General features: G+C 37.2%; 1 pseudogene; it reads right to left on the bottom strand.

Moving 5' to 3' along the window:
* Window positions 1-17,684: 17,684 nt before the first annotated feature.
* Window positions 17,685-23,326, bottom strand: LOC104651053 (RNA polymerase II elongation factor ELL2 pseudogene; annotated as a pseudogene).
* Window positions 23,327-25,015: the final 1,689 nt, after the last annotated feature.

The raw sequence follows: 25,015 nt of genomic DNA, 5'->3' as shown, positions 1-25,015 counted from the left end.
CAGTTTCAGGAGATTTGGGGCTGAGATGATGGGGTCTTCCAGATATACAATCATGTCATCTGCAAATAGAGACAATTTGATTTCCTCCTTTCCAATTTGGATACCCTTTATTTCTTTTTCTTGCCTGATTGCTCTGGCTAGAACTTCCAGTACTATATTGAATAGGAGTGGTGAGAGAGGGCATCCTTGTCTAGTGCCAGATTTCAAAGGGAATGCTTCCAGTTTTTGCCCATTCAGTATGATATTGGCTGTTGGTTTGTCGTAAATAGCTTTTATTGTTTTGAGATACGTTCCGTCAATACCTAGTTTATTGAGGGTTTTTAGCATAAAGTGTTGTTGAATTTTGTCAAAAGCCTTCTCTGCATCAATTGAGATAATCATGTGGTTTTTGTCTTTGGTTCTGTTTATGTGGTGGATTACGTTTATGGACTTGCGTATGTTGAACCAGCCTTGCATCCCCGGGATGAATCCTACTTGATCATGGTGGATGAGCTTTTTGATATGCTGTTGCAATCAGTTTGCCAGTATTTTATTGAAGATTTTTGCATCTATGTTCATCATGGATATTGGCCTGAAATTTTCTTTTCTTGTTGAGTCTCTGCCGGGTTTTGGTATCAGGATGATGTTTGTCTCGTAAAATGATTTGGGAAGGATTCCCTCTTTTTGGATTGTCTGGAATGGTTTCAGAAGGAATGGTATCAGCTCCTCCTTGTATGTCTGGTAGAATTCAGCTGTGAACCTATCTGGACCTGGCCTTTTTTTGGGTGGTAGGCTCTTTATTGCTGCCTCGACTTCAGAACATGTTATTGGTCTATTCAGGGTTTCGGCTTCTTCCAGGTTTAGGCTTGGGAGGTTGCAGGTGTCCAGGAATTTATCCATTTCTTCCAGGTTTACTAGTTTATGTGCATAGAGTTGTTTGTAATAATCTCTGATGATGGTTTGGATTTCTGTGGAATCTGTGGTGATATCCCCTTTATTGTTTTTTATTGCATCAATTTGGTTATTCTTTCTTTTCTTTTTTATTAATCTGGCTAGTGGTCTGTCTATTTTGTTGATCTTTTCAAAGAACCAGCTCCTGGATTTATTGATTTTTTGAAGAGTTTTTTGTGTCTCTATTGCCTTCAGTTCTGCTCTGATCTTAGTTATTTCCTGTCTTCTGCTAGGTTTTGAGTTTTTTTGATCTTGCTCCTCTAGCTCTTTCAATTTTGATGATAGGGTGTCAATTTTAGATCTCTCCTTTCTTCTCATGTGGGCACTCATTGCTATATATTTTCCTCTAGAGACTGCTTTAAATGTGTCCCAGAGATTCTGGTATGTTGTGTCTTCGTTCTCATTGGTTTCGAAGAACATCTTTATTTCTGCCTTCATTTCATTGTTTATCCAGTCAACATTCAAGAGCAAGTTGTTCAGTTTCCATGAAGCTGTGCGGTTCTGAGTTAGTTTCTGCATTCTGAGTTCTAACTCGATTGCACTGTGGTCTGAGAGACTGTTTGTTATGATTTCTGTTCTTTTGCATTTGCTGAGGAGTGATTTATTGCCAATTATGTGGTCAATTTTAGAGTAGGTGTGATGTGGTGCTGAGAAGAATGTATATTCTGTGGATTTGGGGTGGAGAGTTCTGTAAATGTCTATTAGGTTTGCTTGTTCCAGGTCTGTATTCAGGTCCTGGATATCCTTGTTGATTTTCTGTCTGGTTGATCTGTCTAATATTGACAATGGGGTGTTAAAGTCTCCCACTATTATTGTGTGGGAGTCTAAGTCTCTTTGTAAGTCATTAAGAACTTGCCTTATGTATCTGGGTGCTCCTGTATTGGGTGCGTATATATTTAGGATCGTTAGCTCTTCTTGTTGCATTGATCCTTTTACCGTTATGTAATGTCCTTCTTTGTCTCTTTTGATCTTTGTTGCTTTAAAGTCTATTTTATCAGAGATGAGAATTGCTACTCCTTCCTTTTTTTGCTCTCCATTTGCTTGGTAGATCTTCCTCCATCCCTTTATTTTGAGCCTTTGTGTATCCTTGCATGTAAGATGGGTTTCCTGGATACAGCACACTGATGGGTTTTGGCTTTTTATCCAATTTGCCAGTCTGTGTCTTTTGATTGGGGCATTTAGTCCATTGACATTTAGGGATAGTATTGTTATGTGTGAATTTGATGCTGTCATTTTGATGCTACCTGGCTGTTTTGTTGGTTAGTTGATGCAGATTCTTGATTGTGTTGATGCTTTTTTACCATTTGGTGTGTTTTTGGAGTGACTGGTACTGGTTGTTCCTTTACATGTGTAGAGCCTCTTTCAGGAGTTCTTGTAGAGCAGGTTTGGTGGTGATGAAATCTCTGAGTGCTTGCTTGTTCACAAAGGATTTTATTTTTCCTTCACTTATGAAGCTTAGTTTGGCTGGATAGGAGATTCTGGGTTGAAAGTTCTTTTCTTTGAGGATGTTGAATATTGGCCCCCAATCTCTTCTGGCTTGTAGGGTTTCTGCTGAGAGATCTGCTGTGAGTCTAATGGGCTTCCCTTTGTGGGTAACCCGACCTTTCTCTCTGGCTGCCCTTAGCATTTTCTCTTTCATTTCAACCCTGGTGAATCTGACGATTATGTGCCTTGGGGTTGCTCTTCTTGAGGAATATCTTTGTGGTGTTCTCTGTATTTCCTGGATTTGAATATTGGTCTGCCTTGCTAGGTTGGGGAAGTTTTCCTGGATAATATCCTGAAGAGTATTTTCCAGCTTGGATTCATTCTCTTCATCACATTCAGGTACACCTATCAGACGTAGATTAGGTCTTTTCACATAGTCCCACATTTCTTGAAGATTTTGTTCATTCCTTTTTGCGCTTTTTTCTCTGTTCTTGCCTTCTCTTTTTATTTCATTGAGTTGATCTTCGACCTCTGATATCCTTTCTTCTGCTTGGTCAATTCGGCTGTTGAAGCTTGTGCATGCTTCACGAAGTTCTCGTGTTGCGTTTTTCAGCTCCATCAATTCATTTATACTCCTCTCTATGCTGTCCATTCTCGTCAGCAGTTCGTCCAATCTTTTTTCAAGGTTCCTATTTTCTTTGCGATGGGTTAGAACATGTTCTTTTAGCTCATTGTAGTTTCTTACTACCCACCTTCTGAAGTCTGATTCTGTCATTTCATCACCCTCCTTCTCCATCCGGTCTGGTTCCCTTGCTGGTGAGGAGTTGTGATCCCTTTTAGGAGGAGAGGTGTTCTGGTTTCGGGAGTTTTCATCCTTTTTGCGCTGGGTTCTTCCCATTTTTGTGGGTTTATCCACCTGTTGTCTGCCTCCTCTGCACTTTCACTGGGAGCTGAAGTCCTGAGCTGTTCTTAGGCGGCCATCTTCCCAGCATTCCCAATTCTTATAACATCTTTATGGTTGGTAGGTGTATCATAATGGTAGGCATACAGAGAAAAGGTGATAAGTTTTGAATTTCTTGTCCAGGATCATAGATTATAAAGGGTAAAGACTGGGCCTAACTCAAGCACTGAGATTTCAAAACCCATACTAATAAATACCATGCTATGCAGCTTCTATGCTATCTAATCTGTAACTATTGTTTCAATAACCACCTGTACAGCCATGGCTCCCAAATTTATAATTCTAATCTATGCCTTGTCTATGACCTCAAGAACTGTCAACCACTGTCCCCCTTGGAATTTCTTCTTTGATGTCCTGCAGGGAGGGTACTTCAATGCCAAGGTATTAAAAGTCAAACACTTTTTTTTCTTTATGTGATCCTCTTCTACATATTAAACTTTAGTTAATATCACCAAATTCAACTAGTGAACATAAAAAGGGTACAGGATATTACCTTATTTTCTTAATTTTCTGAAATTTTTAAATTGTGAATGAGTTATGAATTAGCAATGACTTTTTCCAAATGCTTTCTCTGCCTCTAATGAAATGATTGTATGGTTTTCATTTTTTTTAGTTAAAATGGTGAATCTTGTTGACTGATTTTTTTAATGTTAAACTAATCTCACACTATTGCATTTGTTCATGGTTTATTTTCCTCTTTGTGTTTTGCTGAATTCTATTTGTAAACATTTTTTATAATTATTTTTGTATCTACTTTCATTAGTGGTCTGTGCTTTTCTTTTATTGTAGTATCTTTTCTCATTTGGTATCACAGTAATACTGACCACATAAAGTAAGTTGTGAAGTTTTGCCACTTCCTCTAATTTTCTGAAAAAGTTCATGTAACATTGGCATTTTTTCTTCCTTAAAAATTTAATGTCCAACTGCAATGGCTCATGCCTGTAATCCCAGCATTTTGAAAGTCAAGATGGGCAGATTACCTGAGGTTGGGAGTTGGAGACCAGCTTGACCAACATGGTGAAACACTGTCTCTACTAAAAATACAAAATTACCAGGGTGTGGTGGTGCATGCCTATAATCCCAGCTACACAGGAGGCTGAGGCAGGAGAATCGCTTGAACCTGGGAGGCAGAGATTACAGTGAACTGAGATAGCACCATTGCACTTCAGCCTGTACAATAAGAGTGAAATTTCATCTCAAAAAAAAAAAAAATTCACAAGATTCACTAGTAAATCCATCTGGGCCTTGAAGTTTTTTTCCTGTGGGTAAGTTTTTAGTTAAGATTTCAATTTTTGTACCTTAACTTGCAAAGTGGCTTTCAAAATAATCACAATCAGTTATTGAGTTCTATCAAATGCTTTCTCTTCATCAGTTGAATGACCTAATTATTGTGTCTTTATATTATTAATATAGGAAATTACATTAATTGATTTTTTGAAATGTTATACCAAACTTGGAAACCTGCATAAACCTAGGCTAGTTGTCATGTATTATCTTTTTAAACTATTGCAAATCCTTGTTTGATGATATTTTGTTTAGAAGTTTGGATATTTGTTCATCAGAGATGTTGGCCCATGAGAGATGTTGGCCTATGACATTTCCTTTTTTTTAAGTAATGCCATTTTAGTTTGGATGTCACAATTGTTCTGGCCTCCTAAAATGAATAGGGAATTATCCCCCTGTAGAAAGTTTTCTTTAGGAAGGCATTTAGAGTAGAGGTAGATCATCTTAGTACTCTCAAAAGTAGAGATGATTTGAAGAATTCGTCTTTGACAAAGTTAAACTTGACTCCTATGATGTTTACCAGGGCCTCCACTTCACAAGCCATGATTTCCAACTTTTAGTCCCAGTCTGAAAGTCTGCTACTCTCTCAGGCTCTTGGTGCTACTTTTTTTTTGGATTCCATTCCTCTTGGCTTCTTGGTTGTTAGATCTCTCAGTTTCTAGGCCATTGCTTGTAAATCAACAGAGGCCTCCAGGTTAAAAGCTGGGCCAAATGCTGGACTCATTTCCGCACTTTGCTTCCTTCTAAGATCTTGGTCTTTTACATCCTCACTGATGCCTTCACACAGATGTTTTTGAAATTGCACCCAACTATTCTAATTATTCTTAGTGGGAGTGCTGATCTCATAAAAGCTTCTCTGCCATATGTGCAGGCAGAGAGTGTCCAAAGTCATCTTCAGGTGCAAAAAAAATTAGTCATACCACTTAAAACAATATTAGCTGCATCAGCTTGACAGCTCAGTCATAGATGACTCATTGGACCAGGCTGAATAGAAGTTAAGAGTTTTTGAAAAAGCCTGGAGATGCTGTGGAGCCTGTAAACCAGTCCTGAGCAGTCTAACTCTAGGCTGTTTCTCTGTGAGAGAAAGACATTCTTATGTGTTTATGCTGTTGTGGTTAGCTGTATACTTCCAGAAGCTAAATGTAATTCGTATTTGTTTCAGAATAGGACAGGACAAACAAACTTATTTGCTGAGGACTAAAATAATGACTATGTATTTGAGCTTGAAAAGGAGAATTTGAGATAAATAAGAGCAATATGTCTTTACCTTCTGGGGAGTAATTCAATAAAAAAATTTACCTCTAGAAGTAACATAATAAATTTGTATGGTTATAAAACCAGATTTAGAAAGAGTTAAATACATGAAACAATGACTGATATGTTAATTATTAATATTAAAAATTTTGGTTAGATATTGTACTCTGATCATTACTTAGATCAAATGTGAGAAGACCTGTCCTTTCATTTGTGCCTACATGCCATATAAAGTATTAGGCTGACTGGGCACAGTATTAGGCCTAGATTATGCTAGGTTTATGCTGATTCTACCTCTCCAAATAAACCAATTCAAGGAAGCCTTAGAGCAATCAGGCAAAGAAAAAAAAAGGCATTCAAATAGGAAAAGAAGTCAAACTATCTCTCCTCACTAACAACATGATTCTATATCTAGAAAACCCAAAAGATTCCTCCAAAAGTCTTCTGACATGATGTCAGTAAAATTTTAAGGTACAAAACCAATGTACAAAATAAATAACATTTCTATACATTAATAATGTTCAAGCTGAGAACCAAATAAAAAATGTAATCCAATTTACAATGGCCACAAAATAGTAAAAATAAAATATCTAGACATGTATCTAACCAAGAAAGTGAAAGATCTCTACAAGGAAAATTTGTACAAGTGAAAACAACATATTACTGAAAGAAATCAAAGACAAACAAATGGACAAATATTTCATCCTCATATATTGAAACCAAAAAAGAGCCTGAATAAGCAAAAAGAACAAAGCTGGGAGATATTATATTACCCAACTTCAGATTAGACTATAAACCTACAGTAACCAAAAACCATGATACTGGTACAAAAACAGACACATAGACCAATGGAACAGAACAGAGAACCCAGCTTGCACACCTATAGCCATTTAATCTTCAACAATTTTGACAAAAATAAGCAATGAGAGAAGGACTCCTTATTCAATAAATGGTGCTAAGGTAGCTGGCTATCATATGTAGAATAATGAAACTGGACCTGTGTCTTTCACCATATACAAATATTAAGTTAGATTAAAATTTTCAATGTAACAACTCAAACTATGAGAATCCTAGGAAAAAACCTAGGAAACACCATTTTGGACATCAGCCTTGGGAAATAATTTATGATTAAGTCTTCAAAAGCAATTGCAACAGAAACAAAAATTAACAAGTAGGACTTAATTAAACTAAAAAGCTTCTGTACAGCAAAAGATGCTGTCAACAGAGTAACTGGATAATCTACAGAATGTGAGAAAATATTTGCAAACTATGTATCTGACAAAAGTATAATATCCAGAATCCATAAGGAACTTAAACAATTGAAGAAGCAAAATACAAATAACCTCATTAAGAAATGGGCAAAAACATGAACAGACACTTCTCAAAAGAAGATATGCAAGTGGCCAACAAACTTATGAAAAAATGCTCCACGTTGGTAATCATCAGACAAATGCAAATAAAAACCACAATGAGATATCATCTTACACCAGTCAGAATGGCTACTATTAAAAAGTCAAAAACCAACAGATGCTGGAGAAACTGTGGAGAAAAGGGATGCTTACACACTGCTGGTAGGAATGTAAGTAGTTCAGCCATAGTGGAAAGCAGTTTGGAGATTTCTCAAGGAACTCAAAACGGAACTACCATTTGACCCAGCAATCCCACTACTGGGTATATATCCAAAGAAGATAAGTCATTCTACTAAAAAGACACAGGTACTCACATGTTTATTGCAGTGCTATCACAATAGCAAAGACATGGAATGAATCTAAGTGGCCATCAATGGTGAACTAGCATATGTACACTGTAGAATACTACACAGCCATAAAAAAGAACAAAATCATGTTCTTTGCAGCAACATAGATACAGCTAGAGGTCATTATGCTAAGAGGATTAATACAGAAATAGAAAACTAAATACTGCATATTCCCACTTCTAGGTGGTAGCCAATCATTGGGTACTTATATACCTAAAGATGGCAACAATAGGCACTGGGGACTACTAGAAGAGGGAAGGAGGTAGCAGGGCAAGGGTTGAAAAACTATTGATACTATGCTCAGTATTTGAGTGATGGGATTAATTGTACTCCAAACCTTAGCATTATTCAATATACACAGGTAACAAAATGGCACATGCTTTCCCTGAATCTAAAATAAAAGTTGAAATTATTATAAAAAGTCAAGTTTTTAAAAACAGAACAATAATACCTGCATATTTCTTTTCTTTTTGTCCCAATAGTTGAAAATAATAAAAATTCAAATGCTTGTAAATACTGAGAATGATAGTAGAACTATTATATTTGTATTTGCTCTTACAGATATCCAACCTCTACTTTATTTTGATGTAGTAAATCAGCTTTAAAGTTCTAATTTTTAGAGCCACAGAGGAGTTTTTCTTCCATCCATAATCTTACTGCTATAACCTCCAGTAAGGTGTAAGAGAAATTAGTGTTAGGGATTAGCCACATGTGTTTTAAATCTCAACTAATTTGTTTTCATAGCTCAATCTATTATACCTTCAGCTTTATTTGAGCTCCCACTTGCTGATGAGCTGAAACTTCACGTGTGAGGAAAAAGTGTATTTTATCTGAAAGTCAGGAGTCAGACTGAATAGAGCCATGGATATTGATTATTCCTCATTAACTTTGAGTTCTTAGAGCCAATTGTCACAACAGATTCAATCCACACTATGGACAGAATGACTAACTTGCAGGAGTACTCTTAAGAAAATTGACAAAAATGTGTTTCAAAGAGTCATGTTTAAGAAAAGAAAAAGAAAGAAAAACATGGACGGACAGCTTTTAATAAATAATGTACTACCTTTTTAAATGGAGATAATTATGTGCTCTCAGTTCTTTAGGTGGGATTGGATTTGCACTTTTTCAGCTGCATTCACAGAGTCAATTCTTTCTCACCTTGTGGTCAGCAGCTTTTAACCAGGGACAAATTATCCATAGTTAATACCAACAGGGGAATTTAATGTGTCTTTGGCTTTTACAGCATCATGCCGTATTTAACAGACTAGACTATATGTTCCAGAATGGAAAATTCTACCTCTGCTCTCACCCTAGGCTTGACAAGAAAGTTATATTATCCAATAGAAAGACTACCAACACAGGTACCAAACTCTCCAGGAATTTGCATATGTCACGTAACCTTGTGGGTCTCAGCTTTCCATCCTTTAAAATGACGTGAAAAGACTGGATGATTTCTAAGAATGTTTTTAGAGTTATTGTCTATCTGTGACCCTAGAATTCATGATTCCACTCCATAAATACCCTTTAAACACTTAATTTGTACCCAGTTGTATTTGAGACCCTAAGATGAAAAAATGAAAGTTATCTCTGACTGTCTTCTCTGTCACCTTTATATTGGGCCTAGTCAATGTAGTGTGAACTGACCTGAAGTACATCATATCTGAGCAGGATTTAAATGTCTTAGTGGCAGAGTTTGATTTGGCTCCTTGCACTCCTGTTATTCACTTATATGCACTATACAAAATGACGCCCAAGAGCCACTGGCCTTCTAGCTGGACCGCAGAATGAGATCACATAGCATATACTCAAGCCTGAGCCCAGATGACCCCAGGCAAGGCCAAGTGAGCCACAGTAAACCTTCAGACTTGTGAGCAAGGAACAAATATTTGCTGTTGTAAGCCACTGAGATTGTGTAGTTGTTTCTTGCTACCTCAGAAGCTAATATAGTAGCTTATAATTTAGTAGGAAAGAGTTGTCATCTTCCCAGAAATAATTTTAGTCTAATGTGAAAAGATTCTATGTTTAAAGCCTTTAGTGATCTCAATTTGGTGTAAAGAAAATAATTTGACACATTATTTTATTTAATGCTCAATCATTTGATCAGGCTGTTTTCTCTACTTTATATTTGAAGACCTTCAAGCTCAGAGAGGATTAATTACTGGCCGCAAATCACCCATCTTGAGTGGGGAGAACTGTGATCAAATCCAGAACTTCTGAGTTTTTAATTGAAACTCTAGGTTGATTTTATGTATTATTCTCCTGCCTCTGGCATAAGTATTTTAGTTATTAATGTGTTGAACAAGGTTTACATGCAAGTTTTAAAATAAATTGACAACAGCTGATTCAGGCCAAAAGGAACTTAATTAAGAAAAAGTTTTGTAGTCCAAATATGCAATAGGCAGGCTGAAGAACCTGGAGCAGCCTGAAATTGTACCCCAAATCATCCCAGAACCATGTTTTTTTTTTTTTCTACCAAGGACCAGATGCAATAGGTTGGATCACTGATACCACTAGCACTAGATATTAAACGCTATTGCTGTTATTAGTGTTATTAGTGTGGCAGGCATATTGTCCTTGAAAACTTTATCTTGCTGCCATCCACCCTGTAGTCATGACCAAAGAGAATTCTTCATGATATCCTCCTCTTTGTGTCCCTTGCCCCAGAAGCGAAGTTTGGAGCAGCTGAATCTCAGGTCAAGGACCAAGTCCTCGCATTGTCAGCTTTATGTATACACTAAGGAGTTTCTCCCAAGTTAAGAACAGGGTTCTGATGCTAGAGAGCTAAAACAATGGCCATCACTAGGCAAATACAAAATATATTTTTGTAAATGCTCTTCTTGAAGCTGCAATACAGGACAGACTAGGCTGTGTGTGCTTTCCTTTCCTTCTGGGATACTAGGTAGCTCAGGGGTCTTACTGGGCTGGAGTATCTGCATCAAGGCTGGGTATATGGGAAATGCAAATCGTATCTGTGGTTAGAAACATGAAGCAAAAAGCAAGTCAAGTGTCTGCTAAGAGGAGCTTGGGAAATAAAGGGGCTGTCAATGCATAAAACTCAAGCAGAGAGGCAGGAAGCTAAGTAAACCTTATGGCAAAAGATTGTGTAGTGTGGCAGTCTTTTCTAGATGCTTGGGCCACATGTGTGTGGACAGATTTGTTAAGGTAATATGCAAATTCAGGTACCTAAGACTATTTAAAGGTGGCTTGCAAATATTCTGTGGTTGACTTTCAAACTTGGCCCTATTTTAACTAATATAAATAGGCATCCCTGAAGTACTGGAAACATGAGCATTGTGTATTCAAAGGAATATGTTAAGTTCATTTGGCTGGTAGGGATTCTAGCAATGGGATGTGAACCAAAAATTAAATTCTTAGCCTTCCACTAGTTTGCATGGATGGCCCCCCTTGGCCAAGAGGATCTCAAAAGAAGAACTGGTTCATGGCATGTTGGGAGGGGAGGTCAGATATGCCTCATTATACCTCCTCCCTTTGGAGCTGAGGCACAACTGACCAGCATTAACATTAAAATAAAGACCATCAGCTGACCAGACAGACTCTTCATAGCAATAAGATACCCAACTTCAACCTAATTCTCATATATCATCTTATGACAGATAGCAGGTCCTGAAGAAAAGTATTTTACCCCAAAATGTAATTCTTTGATATATTTTGAAATGGCCCTGCAAAGCCATCTCTTCTGGGGGAATTTTACCTTCTGTGGAGAATCTCCTTCCCTTTCCAGGCCTTTTCCTGATTCAGGGGAAATTTAAGAGTTTGATACCTTTTACATTCTGATAAGGGGCATTTAACCATGTATTCTTTCTGAAGCTTGCTACCTGGAGGCTTCATCTACCTAACAAGAACCTTGGCTTCCACAACCCCCTGTCTTAACTTTTTCAACCAAATGCCAATCAGAAAATCTTTTGACTCCACCTTTGGCATGTGAGTGGGCTGAACCAACGTATACCTCACATTTATTGATTTATATCTTTGCCTGTAACTTCTGTCTCCCTGAAATGTATAAAACCATGCTGTCACTCAACCACCTTAGGCATGTTTGAAGGATGTCTTAAGGCTGTGGTCCAGGCCATGGTCAGTCATATTTGAGTCATATTTGGCTCAGAATAAACCTCTCCAAATAATTTTGAAGAGGTGAAGAAGGCATGGGCTTGAATTGAAATCTAATTATATGTTAAGAGTGACATATAATTGTTGTAAGTGTTTGATTATGAAGTCCCTTGGTGTACTTTTCTTCATTTATGTCATGCATGGGGTTTTTCCTTTCTGGCTGGTAGGAATATAAACATCCCCAACCTTGTCTGAATTCTGTGGTTTGCACCCTCTAATCCAGCCTCTTGGGTGGCTCTTTGACGGACCTCAGGTGGTTTCCTCATACCTGCGAGCTGACTGATACTCACCCGAAGGCTAGAGGAGGGCCCTCACCAAATTTTAATCTCAGAAATGCCTCCCTGTGTAGCTCTCTCCTCTTCGTTACCCTGCCCTGTGAACTCTAGTTGGCTGTACGTCCTTACAATCCCAACTCTGTTTTCTTAACTCTGGGAGACTCCCAGGCTCCACCTGGGCTCTTCCTCCTTATCTTGAGGCCAGAAAAACTTTTATGAAGGCTGTAAACTAGAGTAATTGTGGGACCACCCTAATTCATTTTCTCTTTCCCAGGAATCACTGCTCTATCCTGTGTGGGGTCCAATGGCTGAAAACCATTGTTTTATAGAGCTTGTTTTTAGGTTATTTTGGATGTTCCTTGTTACTCCTTCTTGATCCAAAGTGGAATGTAATTATGCAGATCATTTGTGCTATTGTTTGTAATAACATCAACAACAAAGAAAGTGGTTTTTGAAAATATAGTATTTTTGTTGTTATTTCTCCAAAGATGTAATTAAATTGATAGTGTTTCCTAAAGGTGTTTTAGAGTTGTGAAAAATACATTGTATGCAGCAGTAAAAAAATATATTGATGATTGTGCCCAAAGGCAGCACATAATTTAGGATTTTATGACATTCTAAGTGTTCTAAGTATAGATCCCAAACTTAAACGTTGCAAATATGGGCAAATTCCACACAGTTGACCTTATTTATTAATAGTACATGTTTCTAGGGATGATTTATGTATAAAAGTAAGTCTCTGGCTGCAATATATAGGAAACAATTATTACATAGAAAAGAAAGGATGGTTTTATAATTTTTTTCTCTCCCTTAGCTAGTAAAATAGAGTTTCTACAGAAGTATCTACATCTGTAGCCTCCAATTCTTAGGTGTAATTAAAATATTACTTTTAGATTATATCACCAGCCTCATTATATAGCTACCAAGTGGAGAGTGAAGAGAAACTTGGTAACTCCATTTGCAGAAACTTCATAATTATTCTAATCATTATCTGATAGATCAGAGATCACCACTATGTATTTAAGCTCAATGTAAATGTTAAGAAATTCTCTTTAGTAAGGAAATCATAATACAGTGTTTGAATAGACTTTAATCAATTTGACAACGTTTAATCTTTATACATTTTTGACTAAAGAACAGTCAAAAATCCAGAAAGCAAGACTTATAGGAAGCACACAGTGACTCGTTCTGCAAGAATTTATGTAGCTTCTGCTGCTATGGGTCTCGGTGAAAGTATTTTAGTCTCCTAGATAATTTTGCAAATGAGTAGATAGGTATAGAGGGATTGTGTCACTTTAAATTTTGCAAGAAATTGGTGAAGACCTGGTGTATAGTGCACAGGTGCTCATGTCTGATTCCTGGTAATTCACATCAACTTCACAGAGAATAAATGCTTTGAGGGGCCAACTAGATATTACCTTTAAAAAAAGGATAAGAGTCTTGGCCAGGCATGGTGGCTAACACCTGTTAATTCCAGCACTTTGGGAGTCCAAGGCAGGAGGATCACTGGAGGTTAGGAATTCAATACTAGCCTGACAAACATGGTGAAGCACTGTCTCTACAAAAAGATTAAAAAATTAGCCAGACATGGTGGTGGGTGCCTGTAATCCCAGCTACTCGGAAGGCTGAGGCATGAGAATTGCTTGAACTCGAGAGGTGGAGGTTACAGTGAGCTGTAATCATGCCACTGTACTCCAGCCTGGGAGACAGAGTGAGACTTTTTTTTTTTTGTTTTTGATAAGAGTTTTAACATGGTTCCACAGGATCCACTTTCATTCTCTCTTATTCTTGGTAGAAGGGAAATTGGACTTTTTGGGCTGCAAGTAATGGAGGCAAGGGCTTACTTACAGGAAATGTATATAGCAGTATAAGTGTGTCTGATGGAAACCACGGCAGTAATGAAGCCAAGCCTTGGGAGGGGACTCTAATCAGGAAATAGGTAACTGTGAAGCCTGAGTACATCTCCATTTCTATTTGCCTGCCATATGCATTCTTGTATGTGCACTGATTGGCTTTTGCTGTGTGTAGTCTATGAAGAGAAGACAATGTTTCACAACTTAATTTGGCAGTTCCAGTTCTTAATTCCCAGAGAAGGGAATATGAGTGGCCAGCTTGGTCAGGAGTTGACCTGTGGTCCAATGAGGAAATTATATTACTGTAAAGAGCCTATCTTTATAGGTGTTAGCCTCTACAGAGGGAGCAGTTCCCACGTAAGGTAAAATCATTGTGAAAAGATGTCTAAGCATCTATGAATGGAGATGTGCTAACAGAAAGGAAGAAGGGGGTTGCATTCCCAACTTTTGAAAAGTTGTATCATGAGGTTGCTCTGCAGTGAGAGCAAATGTCCTGTTAGATGTAATTTGGGGATAAGAGTCTTAGATTCTACAGGCCTCAGGCTGGATTGTACCACCAAACTGCTAAGCTTCCCTTAACGTTACCTTTTCAGTGACTGAAATCAGAGGGCCCCCCAACTGCTGAGGGAATTCTGTGGTTTCATGGCAGCTAATGTTTATATCACAGAGGGGTTTCTCAATGTTGGATTTAAGTTCTATGGCATAAAGCTTGCCTGGTTCTGTATTATGATATCCTGCCTTTAATGACCTCAGTAATGTCACCAACTGCGCCATATTCCAAACCAACCTTCTTTTTTTTGAACACATGTATCTTTCAAGCAATTTGAGTCTGTTATTAGAGAGGTTTAAGGCCAGCCAGTTCCTTGATAAAAGGGAGCACATTTTACAAATGGGTAAAGGAACAGTTGCCTCGTCGTGCAATATCGGTGAGAGGTTCCCACACCCACTTCCATCCCCAAGTCCGATGGGGTGTGTTTTGTTGTCTGAATGAGGTAGACTTTCTGCAATTTGGATGAGACTTTCATCTTCTCTGGTATCTATTGTTCCCATCTTTGTGCCCACGTGTAACCAATGTTTAGCTTCCACTTATAAATGAAAGCATGCAGTATTTGGTTTTGTGTTCCTGCATTAATTCACTTAGGATAATGACCTCTAGCTGCATTCATGTTGCTGCCAAAGACATTATTTCATTTTTTTATGTCTGCATAGGTTTCCATGGTATATGTGTGTGTGTGTGTGTGTGTGTGTGTGTGTGCGTGTATCACATTTTCTTTATCCAATTCACCATTAATGGGCATCTAGGTTGACTCCATGTCTTGCTATTGTGAATAGCGCTATGATGAACATGCGAGTACACTAAAAATACCACAGAGAGTACTTCCAACTCTTATTTATTTATTTATTGTTTTTCAACTTTACTTTAGGTTCAGGGAGTACATGTTCAGGTTTGTTACATCAGTAAATTGCATTTCACTGGGATTTGGTATACAGATGATTTTGTCATCCAGGTAGTAAGCATACTCCCCAGTAGGTAGTTTTTTGACCTTTACACTCCTCCCACCCTCCTTGCTCAAGTAGGCTCTGGTATGTATCGTTCTCTTCTTTGTGCCCACGTGTAACCAATGTTTAGCTTCCACTTATAAATGAAAGCATGCAGTATTTGGTTTTGTGTTCCAGCATTAATTCACTTAGGATAATGACCTCTAGCTGCATTCATGCTGCTGCCAAAGACATTATTTCTTTTTTTTATGTCTGCATAGGTTTCCATGGGGTGTGTGTGTGTGTGTGTGTGTGTATATATATATATATATATATATATATATATATATCACATTTTCTTTATCCAATTCACCATTAATGGGCATCTAGGTTGACTCCATGTCTTGCTATTGTGAATAGTGCTATGATGAACATGTGAGTACTGTATCTTTCTGGTAGAATGATTTATATTCTTTTGGGTACATACCCAGCAATAGGACTGCTGGGTTGAATGGTTATTGCACTTCCATATGAATAAAGTGTTTGGGAGTAGGTTTCAGGCTTCTTTTTAAAAATTTTTGCTATGAAAATGCTTTATTAAGGAAAACCACATACTATAAAAATGCTTTAAAATGCAACAGGAGGAGATGTAAAGACAGAAAAGTGTGTCGTGACACATGACCATCAGAACACACTAAAGAATCCACACTGCTTCCTCTAGAAAAGGAAGCTTCTGGGTTACCTCCTCAGCACAACCCTTAAGAAAGGGTTACCATTATGAAAATAGAAGCTATCAAAATAGAATGGCCACAAACAACTATACCACATCTACTCACCTACCTGCTTTTGTGGGCACACACTTTACCCTCCCTGTTGTTAACAGTCTATTCTCCTATCTGAGGCTGACATATGTACTACCTCCGAGCCTGCTCATGCTGAATTAGGAAGATTCCTCTAACATAGCTCCCTTTTTATTTTTTGGCTAATTATCAAATTTTCTTGCTTTTCTGGATTGTTCCCATCTACATGTATATATTTAATGTGATTTACTTAAAAGAAAGAAAGAAGCTTAACAACCATCGGCATAAAAATTTTTCATCAAATTTAAAAATTCACATAGGAAAAATCTTTTTACATAATTAACTTCCTTTTTTCTACCAAATCATAAAATTTTACTTTTTATGACTTAAAAACAAAGAAAAAAACCCACCAGGCACAGTCCTCGCAAGTAAAAATTAAATAGCTTTAATTTCTCTCATTATTCTCTAATAATGTAGTCTTTGTATTATCTGAATCTTGGTTTAAAGTTCTTATTAATGTGTTGTGGGGAAAAATAAGACATATTTGAAAGTCATGATGATTATTGCATTTCTTTCTTTCTTTTTTTTTTTTTCTGGATGCTGGAGACAAACATCTTTATTAAAGATGCTACCAAAATTTTGGCAAACATTTCAAAACAGATTTGTAAACATAATGCTTCCCTTTTCAACTGGCAGCACTTTGAAAAGACAATACAATAAGACAATACAACTTGAATCAACATTAGTTCAAAATCCTTATATTTTTGACCACATACCTTATGTTCCCACATGATAAAACAAGTGACAGTTTAAATCAACATCAACAGATAAACTCCATGAAATGAAAGTTTGTGCTGTTTGATGAATCACAGTATGTTATGGTTAAATATATCCACTCTTTTTTTATATTCCTGGCACCAGGATGAAAAAAAAATCTTTAAATATACATCTTATGTAGGTAATAGCTTCTTTACATATCTCTCTTCACAAAATACTGTATAGCAGTATATAAATAGGTTACCTGCACATTTAATTTTATAATTTGCCCCAAAACTATAGATCTGTTTCATTTTCATGACATACCAATTTTTGCCCAACAATATTAAAGCTGACAAACTCGTTGAAATGGAAATGCTTTTGTCTTCCACAAAAGAAGTAGCAATTTGATAGGAAAAACAAAAACAAAAACAAAAAAACCCTACAGTAACACTCGTCAGTTGTTTAACCTGAGCGTTTGGCCTACTTAGAGTAGCAGCTTTTTTTCCTTCATGCACGCTCACATCCACATCACGTCTGCACACATACAGATCTAGCACACATTTCCAGATGCTGGTAGGCCACAATATGCTTCCCATTGCTCTAATCAAGTGGGAAGCTGTGTAGCTAATGATTAACCACACTATGTACACAACTAGCAAACACCTTAAGGCAACCATTGCAATGGGGGGTTAACTTGCAGGGCAGATTTAATGTTCTAGATCAAGTCAGCCTGTATATACATATGTGTATGTGAATCAACACATACACCTTTCTATTTTTTAACCCTCCAAGACAATGTTTATTTTTAAAATTTTGTGCAAATTTCTAAATATTCTACCATTTAAGGCAAAGAGTTTGCATTAAGAAAGGTCAAAAATAGGCTTATGTTTGTCCAAAAGCATTTCACCTTGCACATTACTGTTGTTGTTGTTTTTTTTTTTTAAACACATACAACTTTTAAGGGTGGACACTGGATCCCCAATATCTAAAAAATCATTTCTAATAACAAACACAAGTTTTTGAGGAGAAAAAAACTGATTTGAAATATAGACAAGGGATCCACATACCTAAAAAATTATTTCTATTAACAAACACAAGTCTTGGGGGCAAGATGGGGGAGGACCAGAAAGAGCAGCTTCGAAATGCAGGGAAACAAAGTAAAATGGAAAAGAAAAAGTAACTCAAGTTTACTAATGCTGAAACTTTCAACAGCCAAAGTTTCACCTTTTTAGAATCTAGAGCAACTCATTTGGAATTTTAAATAAATAAGCTTAAGTTTATTCACATCTTCTGGTCCAAGCAGAGTTCTAGTGCCATGACTCTGCTTGCTGTTGGTCAAATTCACCTATTAGCCTTTTGATGTGAGCCAGCTTGTTATGAAGATATTCACACCTGTATTTTTCTTCATGGTAATTGGGACTAGACTGCTTTATCTTCTGATATTCTTGTAAGACTTCTTCATGAACATTCTGATACTCTTTTGAGCCTGGAGAAAGGCGCTTTCGTTGTGCATCCAGTTTGATAAATCTTCTAGCTACAGTCTCCATTCTGGCATGCAAATCTCTGTACTCATCATACTCTGCATTGAAGTCATCTTTATAATTCTGGCGTTGCTCATAGGAGACGATAGCGATATATTTTATCAAATAATCTGGGAGTTCAATTGCTGAAGATTCCATGGAGGCAGTGCAATCCTCTTTAACTCCTCCACTGGAATTTGGACTGGAGTTATCTAGCTTGTCAATTTCCTCTTCTCTCTTAAGATCTTCCTCCTTTTCCTCAATAGTCTCAATGTCCTGCTTTTTTATTTGGTCGTTTTCCTTATGTTTTTTAGACTTCTTTTTGGATTTTTTGTGAGACATTGAATGGTTTTCTTCCATAGGCTTTGGACACTTTAGTAGAACTGAACCAGGGGGTAAGGTTTCCAGAGAAGTCCTAGAGGTATATTTGTCTTGCTGGTCCTCATAGATACTATCGTTTTGACTAAAACTGTCAACAGGTAGGTCTTGAGTCCCCCGGCCTTCTGAAGTGCTAGGGGAATTGGAGTTAGAATTTACAATCTGAGGAGGATGTGAGACCGGCAGATGGGTTGAAGGCAGTGGTGGAGGGGTGGGGATGGCAGCAGCTGCAGGGGGCAGCGGGAGGCCTGCAGCAGATTTTTCACCGGTGGGATTCAAATGACCATTTAGTGTTGGTGGTACTCTGTTCGTCAAGTGAGATATTCGGGCTTTTTTATTCATTAAAGGATCAATAAACTCTGAATCCAAAAGCCGTTTCTGAGGAGAAGATACAGCATCTCGACTAGAACATACAGGAGATTCTGAATGGCTGGTGCCTGCAGCATTCTGAGATGGATTTAGTTTTCTAGACAGCACTGACTCCAATGACCGTCTGTCTATTTCACTGTATCCAGGTCAGTCTCTTTGAAGCTCTTTAAAAACATAATCCTTTAAGGTATATGAGAGGTCCTTGGGATTCAGATTGGCTACCTGTTGCAGAATTGCTCCCAGGGAGTTCTTGTCTTTTTGATTGACACCATCTTTCTAGAGTCTAGCAAGTAGCTCCGGTTTCTTGTAGGCCTTCAGGGCCAGTAAGTGAATCACCCTGTCCCTATACGGCCTCTGAGAGACACTGCTGCTGCTGTGTGTCTTTCGAATTGTATTTGCAGGGTTCATGGGGGTTGACCTTTTCCTCTCAGGAACTGTATCTGAAACAGCTTGAGGTGCTTTCCAAATTTGCACTCTTTTCCCTACATATGGTCCACCGGGTTTGATAACTTCTGTGCTTCGGTTGTGGGATTCCTCCTCCGCCTGGGTCATTCTTTCTCGTGTCATCTGATAGGAGTCGTTTGTTGCACACACCGTAATTTTATCTTGTATACATCCCAGGCAATTGAGCTGGGAGGCTCCAGAGCTGGAGAATGTTTGCTGGATGCAGTCAAAGCTGCCCTGAGGGTTGTCTTTGCCCACATTTGACAAATAAAAGTTAAAGTTATGAACTTCATTGAGGGGGTCATTTTTGGGAATTTTGACAAGCCCGTGGAGTCCTTGGAACTGAATTGAAGGTCGAAAAGGAATTAAGTTCTTGTGGCTCTGGTAAGTCTCGAGCGCCCGGATCGCCGTCTCGGTGAGCTTCACATGCAGTTACGGTGATGTTGTCCTGCCCCAGCCATCCGCACAACCCATAGCGCTGCTCCTCCCGCAGGCCCCCTGCCCACCACCTACCCCCCCGCCCCGCCCGCCGTCATCTTAAACTCCCTGGGGTGCCGCCGCCGCCACCGCTCCTGCTCTAGCCTCCACTGCGACCCGCGGCTGCTTGGGCTTCTGCAGCCGCCGCCACAGCTAGGGCGATCATTCCATTTCTTTCTTTCTTTTTTTTTTTTTTTTTTTGAGACGGAGTTTCGCTCTTGTTACCCAGGCTGGAGTGCAATGGCGCGATCTCGGCTCACCGCAATCTCCGCCTCCTGGGTTCAGGCAATTCTCCTGCCTCAGCCTCCTGAGTAGCTGGGATTACAGGCACGTGCCACCACGCCCAGCTATTTTTTTTTGTATTTTTAGTAGAGACGGGGTTTCACCATGTTGACCAAGATGGTCTCGATCTCTTGACCTTGTGATCCACCCTCCTCGGCCTCCCAAAGTGCTGGGATTACAGGCTTGAGCCACCGCGCCCGGCCAATTTCTATACAGTTCTAAAGATCCAAAAGAGACTTGTGAAGTCAAATTTTATAAACTTCTTTATTCCATATGAAGTGAAGAAGGATTCTGACACTCAGTTTTATTTTTTGGCTGAAGTCTTTACACTGTAGTAATTTCATAATTTTATTTAATGATTTAATTAGCTGAAATATGAGACAACTACATTTAAATGAAAATAGGAAGGTTATATGTTAACGAAAAAAGCTTCAAATTGGAAGGCAGACCTTCCCTTTTCTAAATGTCAGATCTTGAAACCCAGTCATTTAAATGTTTTGATGCTGTTTGAGTACCAAAATTATTTTTTGAAAGCTCTCAAATAATTATATTGAATAGGCCTTAGAGGGAAAGACCTGTTGAATGAAAGTAACTATATCTATACAAATTGTATTAGTTCATTCAAATGTTACTATGAAGAAATACCCGGGACTGGGTAATTTATAAAAAAAAAAAAAAAAAAAAAAAAAAAAAAAAAGGTTTAATTGAATCACAGTATTGTATAGCTGGGGAAGACTTAGGAAACTTACAATCACGGCAGCACCTCTTCACAGAGTGTCAGGAGAGAGAATGTGTGCACGTAGGGGAAATGCCAGACACTTAAAAAGCATCAAATCTCATGAGATTCACTTATCATGAGAACAGCATGGGGGAACCACCCCATGATCCAATTACTTTCACCTGGTCCAACCCTTGTCCTGTGGGGATTATGGGGATTACAATTCAAGGTGAGATTTGGGTGGAGATACAGAGCCAAACCATATCACCTATACGGTGAGATCAACTAGCATGTTTATAGATTTTAAGTTCACTAATAATGAACTGGACTCTGAGTCACTATCACAAATGGGAAGTTGCATTTTAAAGCTTTAAAAAAGAGTGTAATAAATTGGTGTTGCCTTAAGGGGATCTTGCTGTAGTGTACTTGAAAACATTGACTTATTCAAATTTAAAATGATTAAGTCAAACATTTGATGAAATTTTAAAAAAGATAGAACTCTAACCTTAGTTCTTAATGGAGAAGCAAAGAGTGAAGATAACTGGCAAAGTGTGAACTAAATACATGGCTTATTTTACCTTGCATTCCTTGCTGTATGTATATGGGTTTCTAGAGTCTCTTGTATTTTATTCCATTGTTAGTATAAGCAATGATGTCCAGGCTCTTGACAATGTTTATTTTAATTTAAAATTCTATTTTTTCAGGTCAGGTCCAATGCCATAAAAACTGCATAGTGGTACCAAGTTTGAGCCCTTGAAATTACCAAAAAAAAAAAAAAAAAAAAAAACGAAACAAAACAAAAAACTCTTGTTTTCTGAGATAGTAGTACTGTTTTCCTACAATAAGATTTAAACTGTTTTTAGCACATTACCACCTTACATAAAACCAATAAACCCCTTGGCACAAATATTGAGACTTTAAATTATCAATTGCTAACAAGTGGGCATTTACTATAGTTTTAGGAAGAGGTGGTTTCTCTTTCCTAATTAGTTAATTTTATTGGCCTGAGGCTACACATAAAAAAAAAAAAGAAAATTATCCATTATGTTTTCCTAATATCTCCCGTATATCATACCTATTAAGAATGGGGACACCATCAGCTCTTAATATGGGTGCCATTGGCATTATGCTGTGTCAGTTCTTGCTTAAGCCAGAATGTCTCATAGAAATTGAGGATTATTTGGCATGTCTGGCCTGAACCCACTAAAAGCCTGGGGCTGTCCCCAGTCACTGACAATTAAAAACCTCCTCCACACATTTCCAAATGTCCTCTAGAGAATAAACCAATCCCAGCTGGAAATCTAAACACCTCTTAGGAGAAAGAACTACTTTATGCAATATATCTGCTTATTATCTAGTTATGGATAATGATTTCTAGGTTATTCATGGGTTGCAGCCACAGTTTCCTATAGTTTAATTTTTTTTTCTCAAAAGTAATCCAGAAGAATATTTTGCTTTTCATCCACTACAAGCTTATTATAAGGTATAAAACACAAGTTGACCGTTTTTTAAATTTTCATTTTCCTAGACAAATAAAGTAGTAACTTAAACACATAACACACACTCACACACACATACACACACACCCCCCACCTTTGTGACTCAGTTACATAACTTTCTTCAGGAAAAGGACATACTGCAAATATTGGAGGCATAGAGTTTCAAACACATAATATCAAAACTCATAATTAGTGCTTTAAGATCCCTTCTCTTCAGTAAACCCAGAATTGTTCAGTAAAAACAAATAACCCACCCCCCTAAAAACAAACAAACAAATAAAAATGCTGTAATTTCTCAAGTCTTAAACGCACTAGTCCTATACATGGATATTGTGAATAAGGATAAACAGAATAAATTAAAATTAAAACATGAATAAGTTAGATTTGACAAAATTACACCAATTAGTAATGAAAAGATACTACACAATGGTTTTCCAAATGTGAAATCTCCATTGACTTCACACAGACTTTGTCACACAACAATTACACATTATAAAACGCACCATTACAAATGTACCAAAAACCAAATTCTGTAAAACTGAACTACTGCCTTTATAAACTTTCATCTGGAAATCTTTTAACTAGCCATTTCAAGAAATACCAACCTCATACGCTTGCCTACCAATTAAAAAAAAGAAGAAAAAAGTAGAAAACTTACCATGCATCTATGCCTTGAAAGAATACCAGTAGATACTTCAGCACATCAAAATCCAAGTCCGGAGTAACTAGTTTCATATTTCTTATTATGAACTCTCAGCAGGAATCTTATGATATGCTGAAATATTTAAGCTAGAAACATTTCTCTTTAAAAGTATTTCAGTTATTAAGACTCAGTTTCAGAATAAAATTTAATGAATGTTAAGTTGAAGACATATAAAATTAAGAGAGATAAGTATATTTTAGGGAGAAATGCCTATGTATGCTAAAAAGGATTGAAACTTTCTACATTTTAGTTTCCTTTTTAAAAGAAATTGCAATAGAGACTCAATGCAAATCAAGACACAACTGTGTTGTTCTGTTTTATCTTTCCACCCCCATCTTCTGCTTATTTTTATCTTTTAGTGCTTTTTTTTACACAAATTAAACATTGTAAAAACTTTCTATTTCAATTTTTAAAAATCATAAATTCAGAAAGATTAGAGTTGCATCTCAAATATTTAAAATAAATTTTTAATTGAAATTTTCTAACGGTAAAAACAGTAGTTTAAAAATTGTTTAATTGTCACTTCAGTCCAAAATTGTTATTATTATCTTTCACTTTAATGAGATTGATTTTCTTTTTGAAATAGCAATGTCACTGCATCAGAAGTGGTAATTTTTTCTGCGCTCAAAATACTTTCAAATTCTATGTTTCTGACAGGCTTTTAGATTACACAGAAAAATGAATAAAAAACATTCTATTGAATGAAATGTACTGAATTATATAATAAGCAAGACATATTCCTTGGAGGCTAAACTGCTGGCAAAGAAAAATCCCTTTACATATATAAGCAAGCAAGAAAATTCGTTTTTCTTTTCTTTCTTTCTCTGCCTGTTTGCCTTCTTTCCTTCCTTCTTTCCTTTCGTCTTTACTCTCAAAATCGACTCTTCCTAAAGAATGTTCTACAAAACTGGAATTGAGAACTAAGGTGGGCAGGGAGGAGAGGGAAAAAAAAAAGATAAAATAAAAAGGAATGAAATTATAGCAAACAATTTGTAAAGACTGCAGTCACACTCCAAGATGGTAGACACTGCTTGAAGTAATTTAAAATGGAGCAAGAAGAGCTCAGATTTGCAATGTGGTGTGAGGATCAAGCAGGAATGTAACATGTGAAACCACTGTGCCTTTTCACGGCACATGCTGCTTCCTACTTCCTGCCTCCACAGAAAGGTCTTGTTATTTCACTGCTTCTAACTCTTTGAGGTCCTGTAGGTGTGCATAGTGAGCAGAAAGTGTGTGTCTTCTGGGTAATTCAAAAGATTTATTAATTTACTTAAAATTCTCATTTTTAACACTGTATACATCTATATGGATACGGTTTGTATAACTGATTTCCTACCTTTGAAGTGAAATTCATCCCTTTCTTTTGTTTTCATTCTTTGAAAACATGGAAAGGCATTCTTTGATTTAGAAAAATTAAGATGATTAGAAAATTTGCTTTTCTGTGTACTGTCATCCTTTTGGTTATGACAAACTTCATACGTGACTGCTGTTTGGAGTCATTGTGCAAACAAGCATTATGATACTATGAAAAGATTTAATTAACTAGGTAACATGTTTGAACGTCCAATACAAGGTGAAGGCTGCAAAACAAATTAGTTTTACCTGCTATCTGAAAAGTGTTCCTTCAAACAGAGGGATTTTCAACGTACTTGATTCTTTATTCATAGATCAGGTGGTAAAATAACTAGTTTCATTTTTTAATTTCGATTAAAGTGTTTTCA

This window comes from Saimiri boliviensis, chromosome 1 (genome assembly GCF_048565385.1).
Source record: "Saimiri boliviensis isolate mSaiBol1 chromosome 1, mSaiBol1.pri, whole genome shotgun sequence".
Classification (NCBI taxonomy): Eukaryota; Metazoa; Chordata; class Mammalia; order Primates; family Cebidae; genus Saimiri; species Saimiri boliviensis.
The sequence above is the reverse complement of the archived record's forward strand: the minus strand, read 5'-3'. Positions and strand labels throughout refer to the sequence as shown.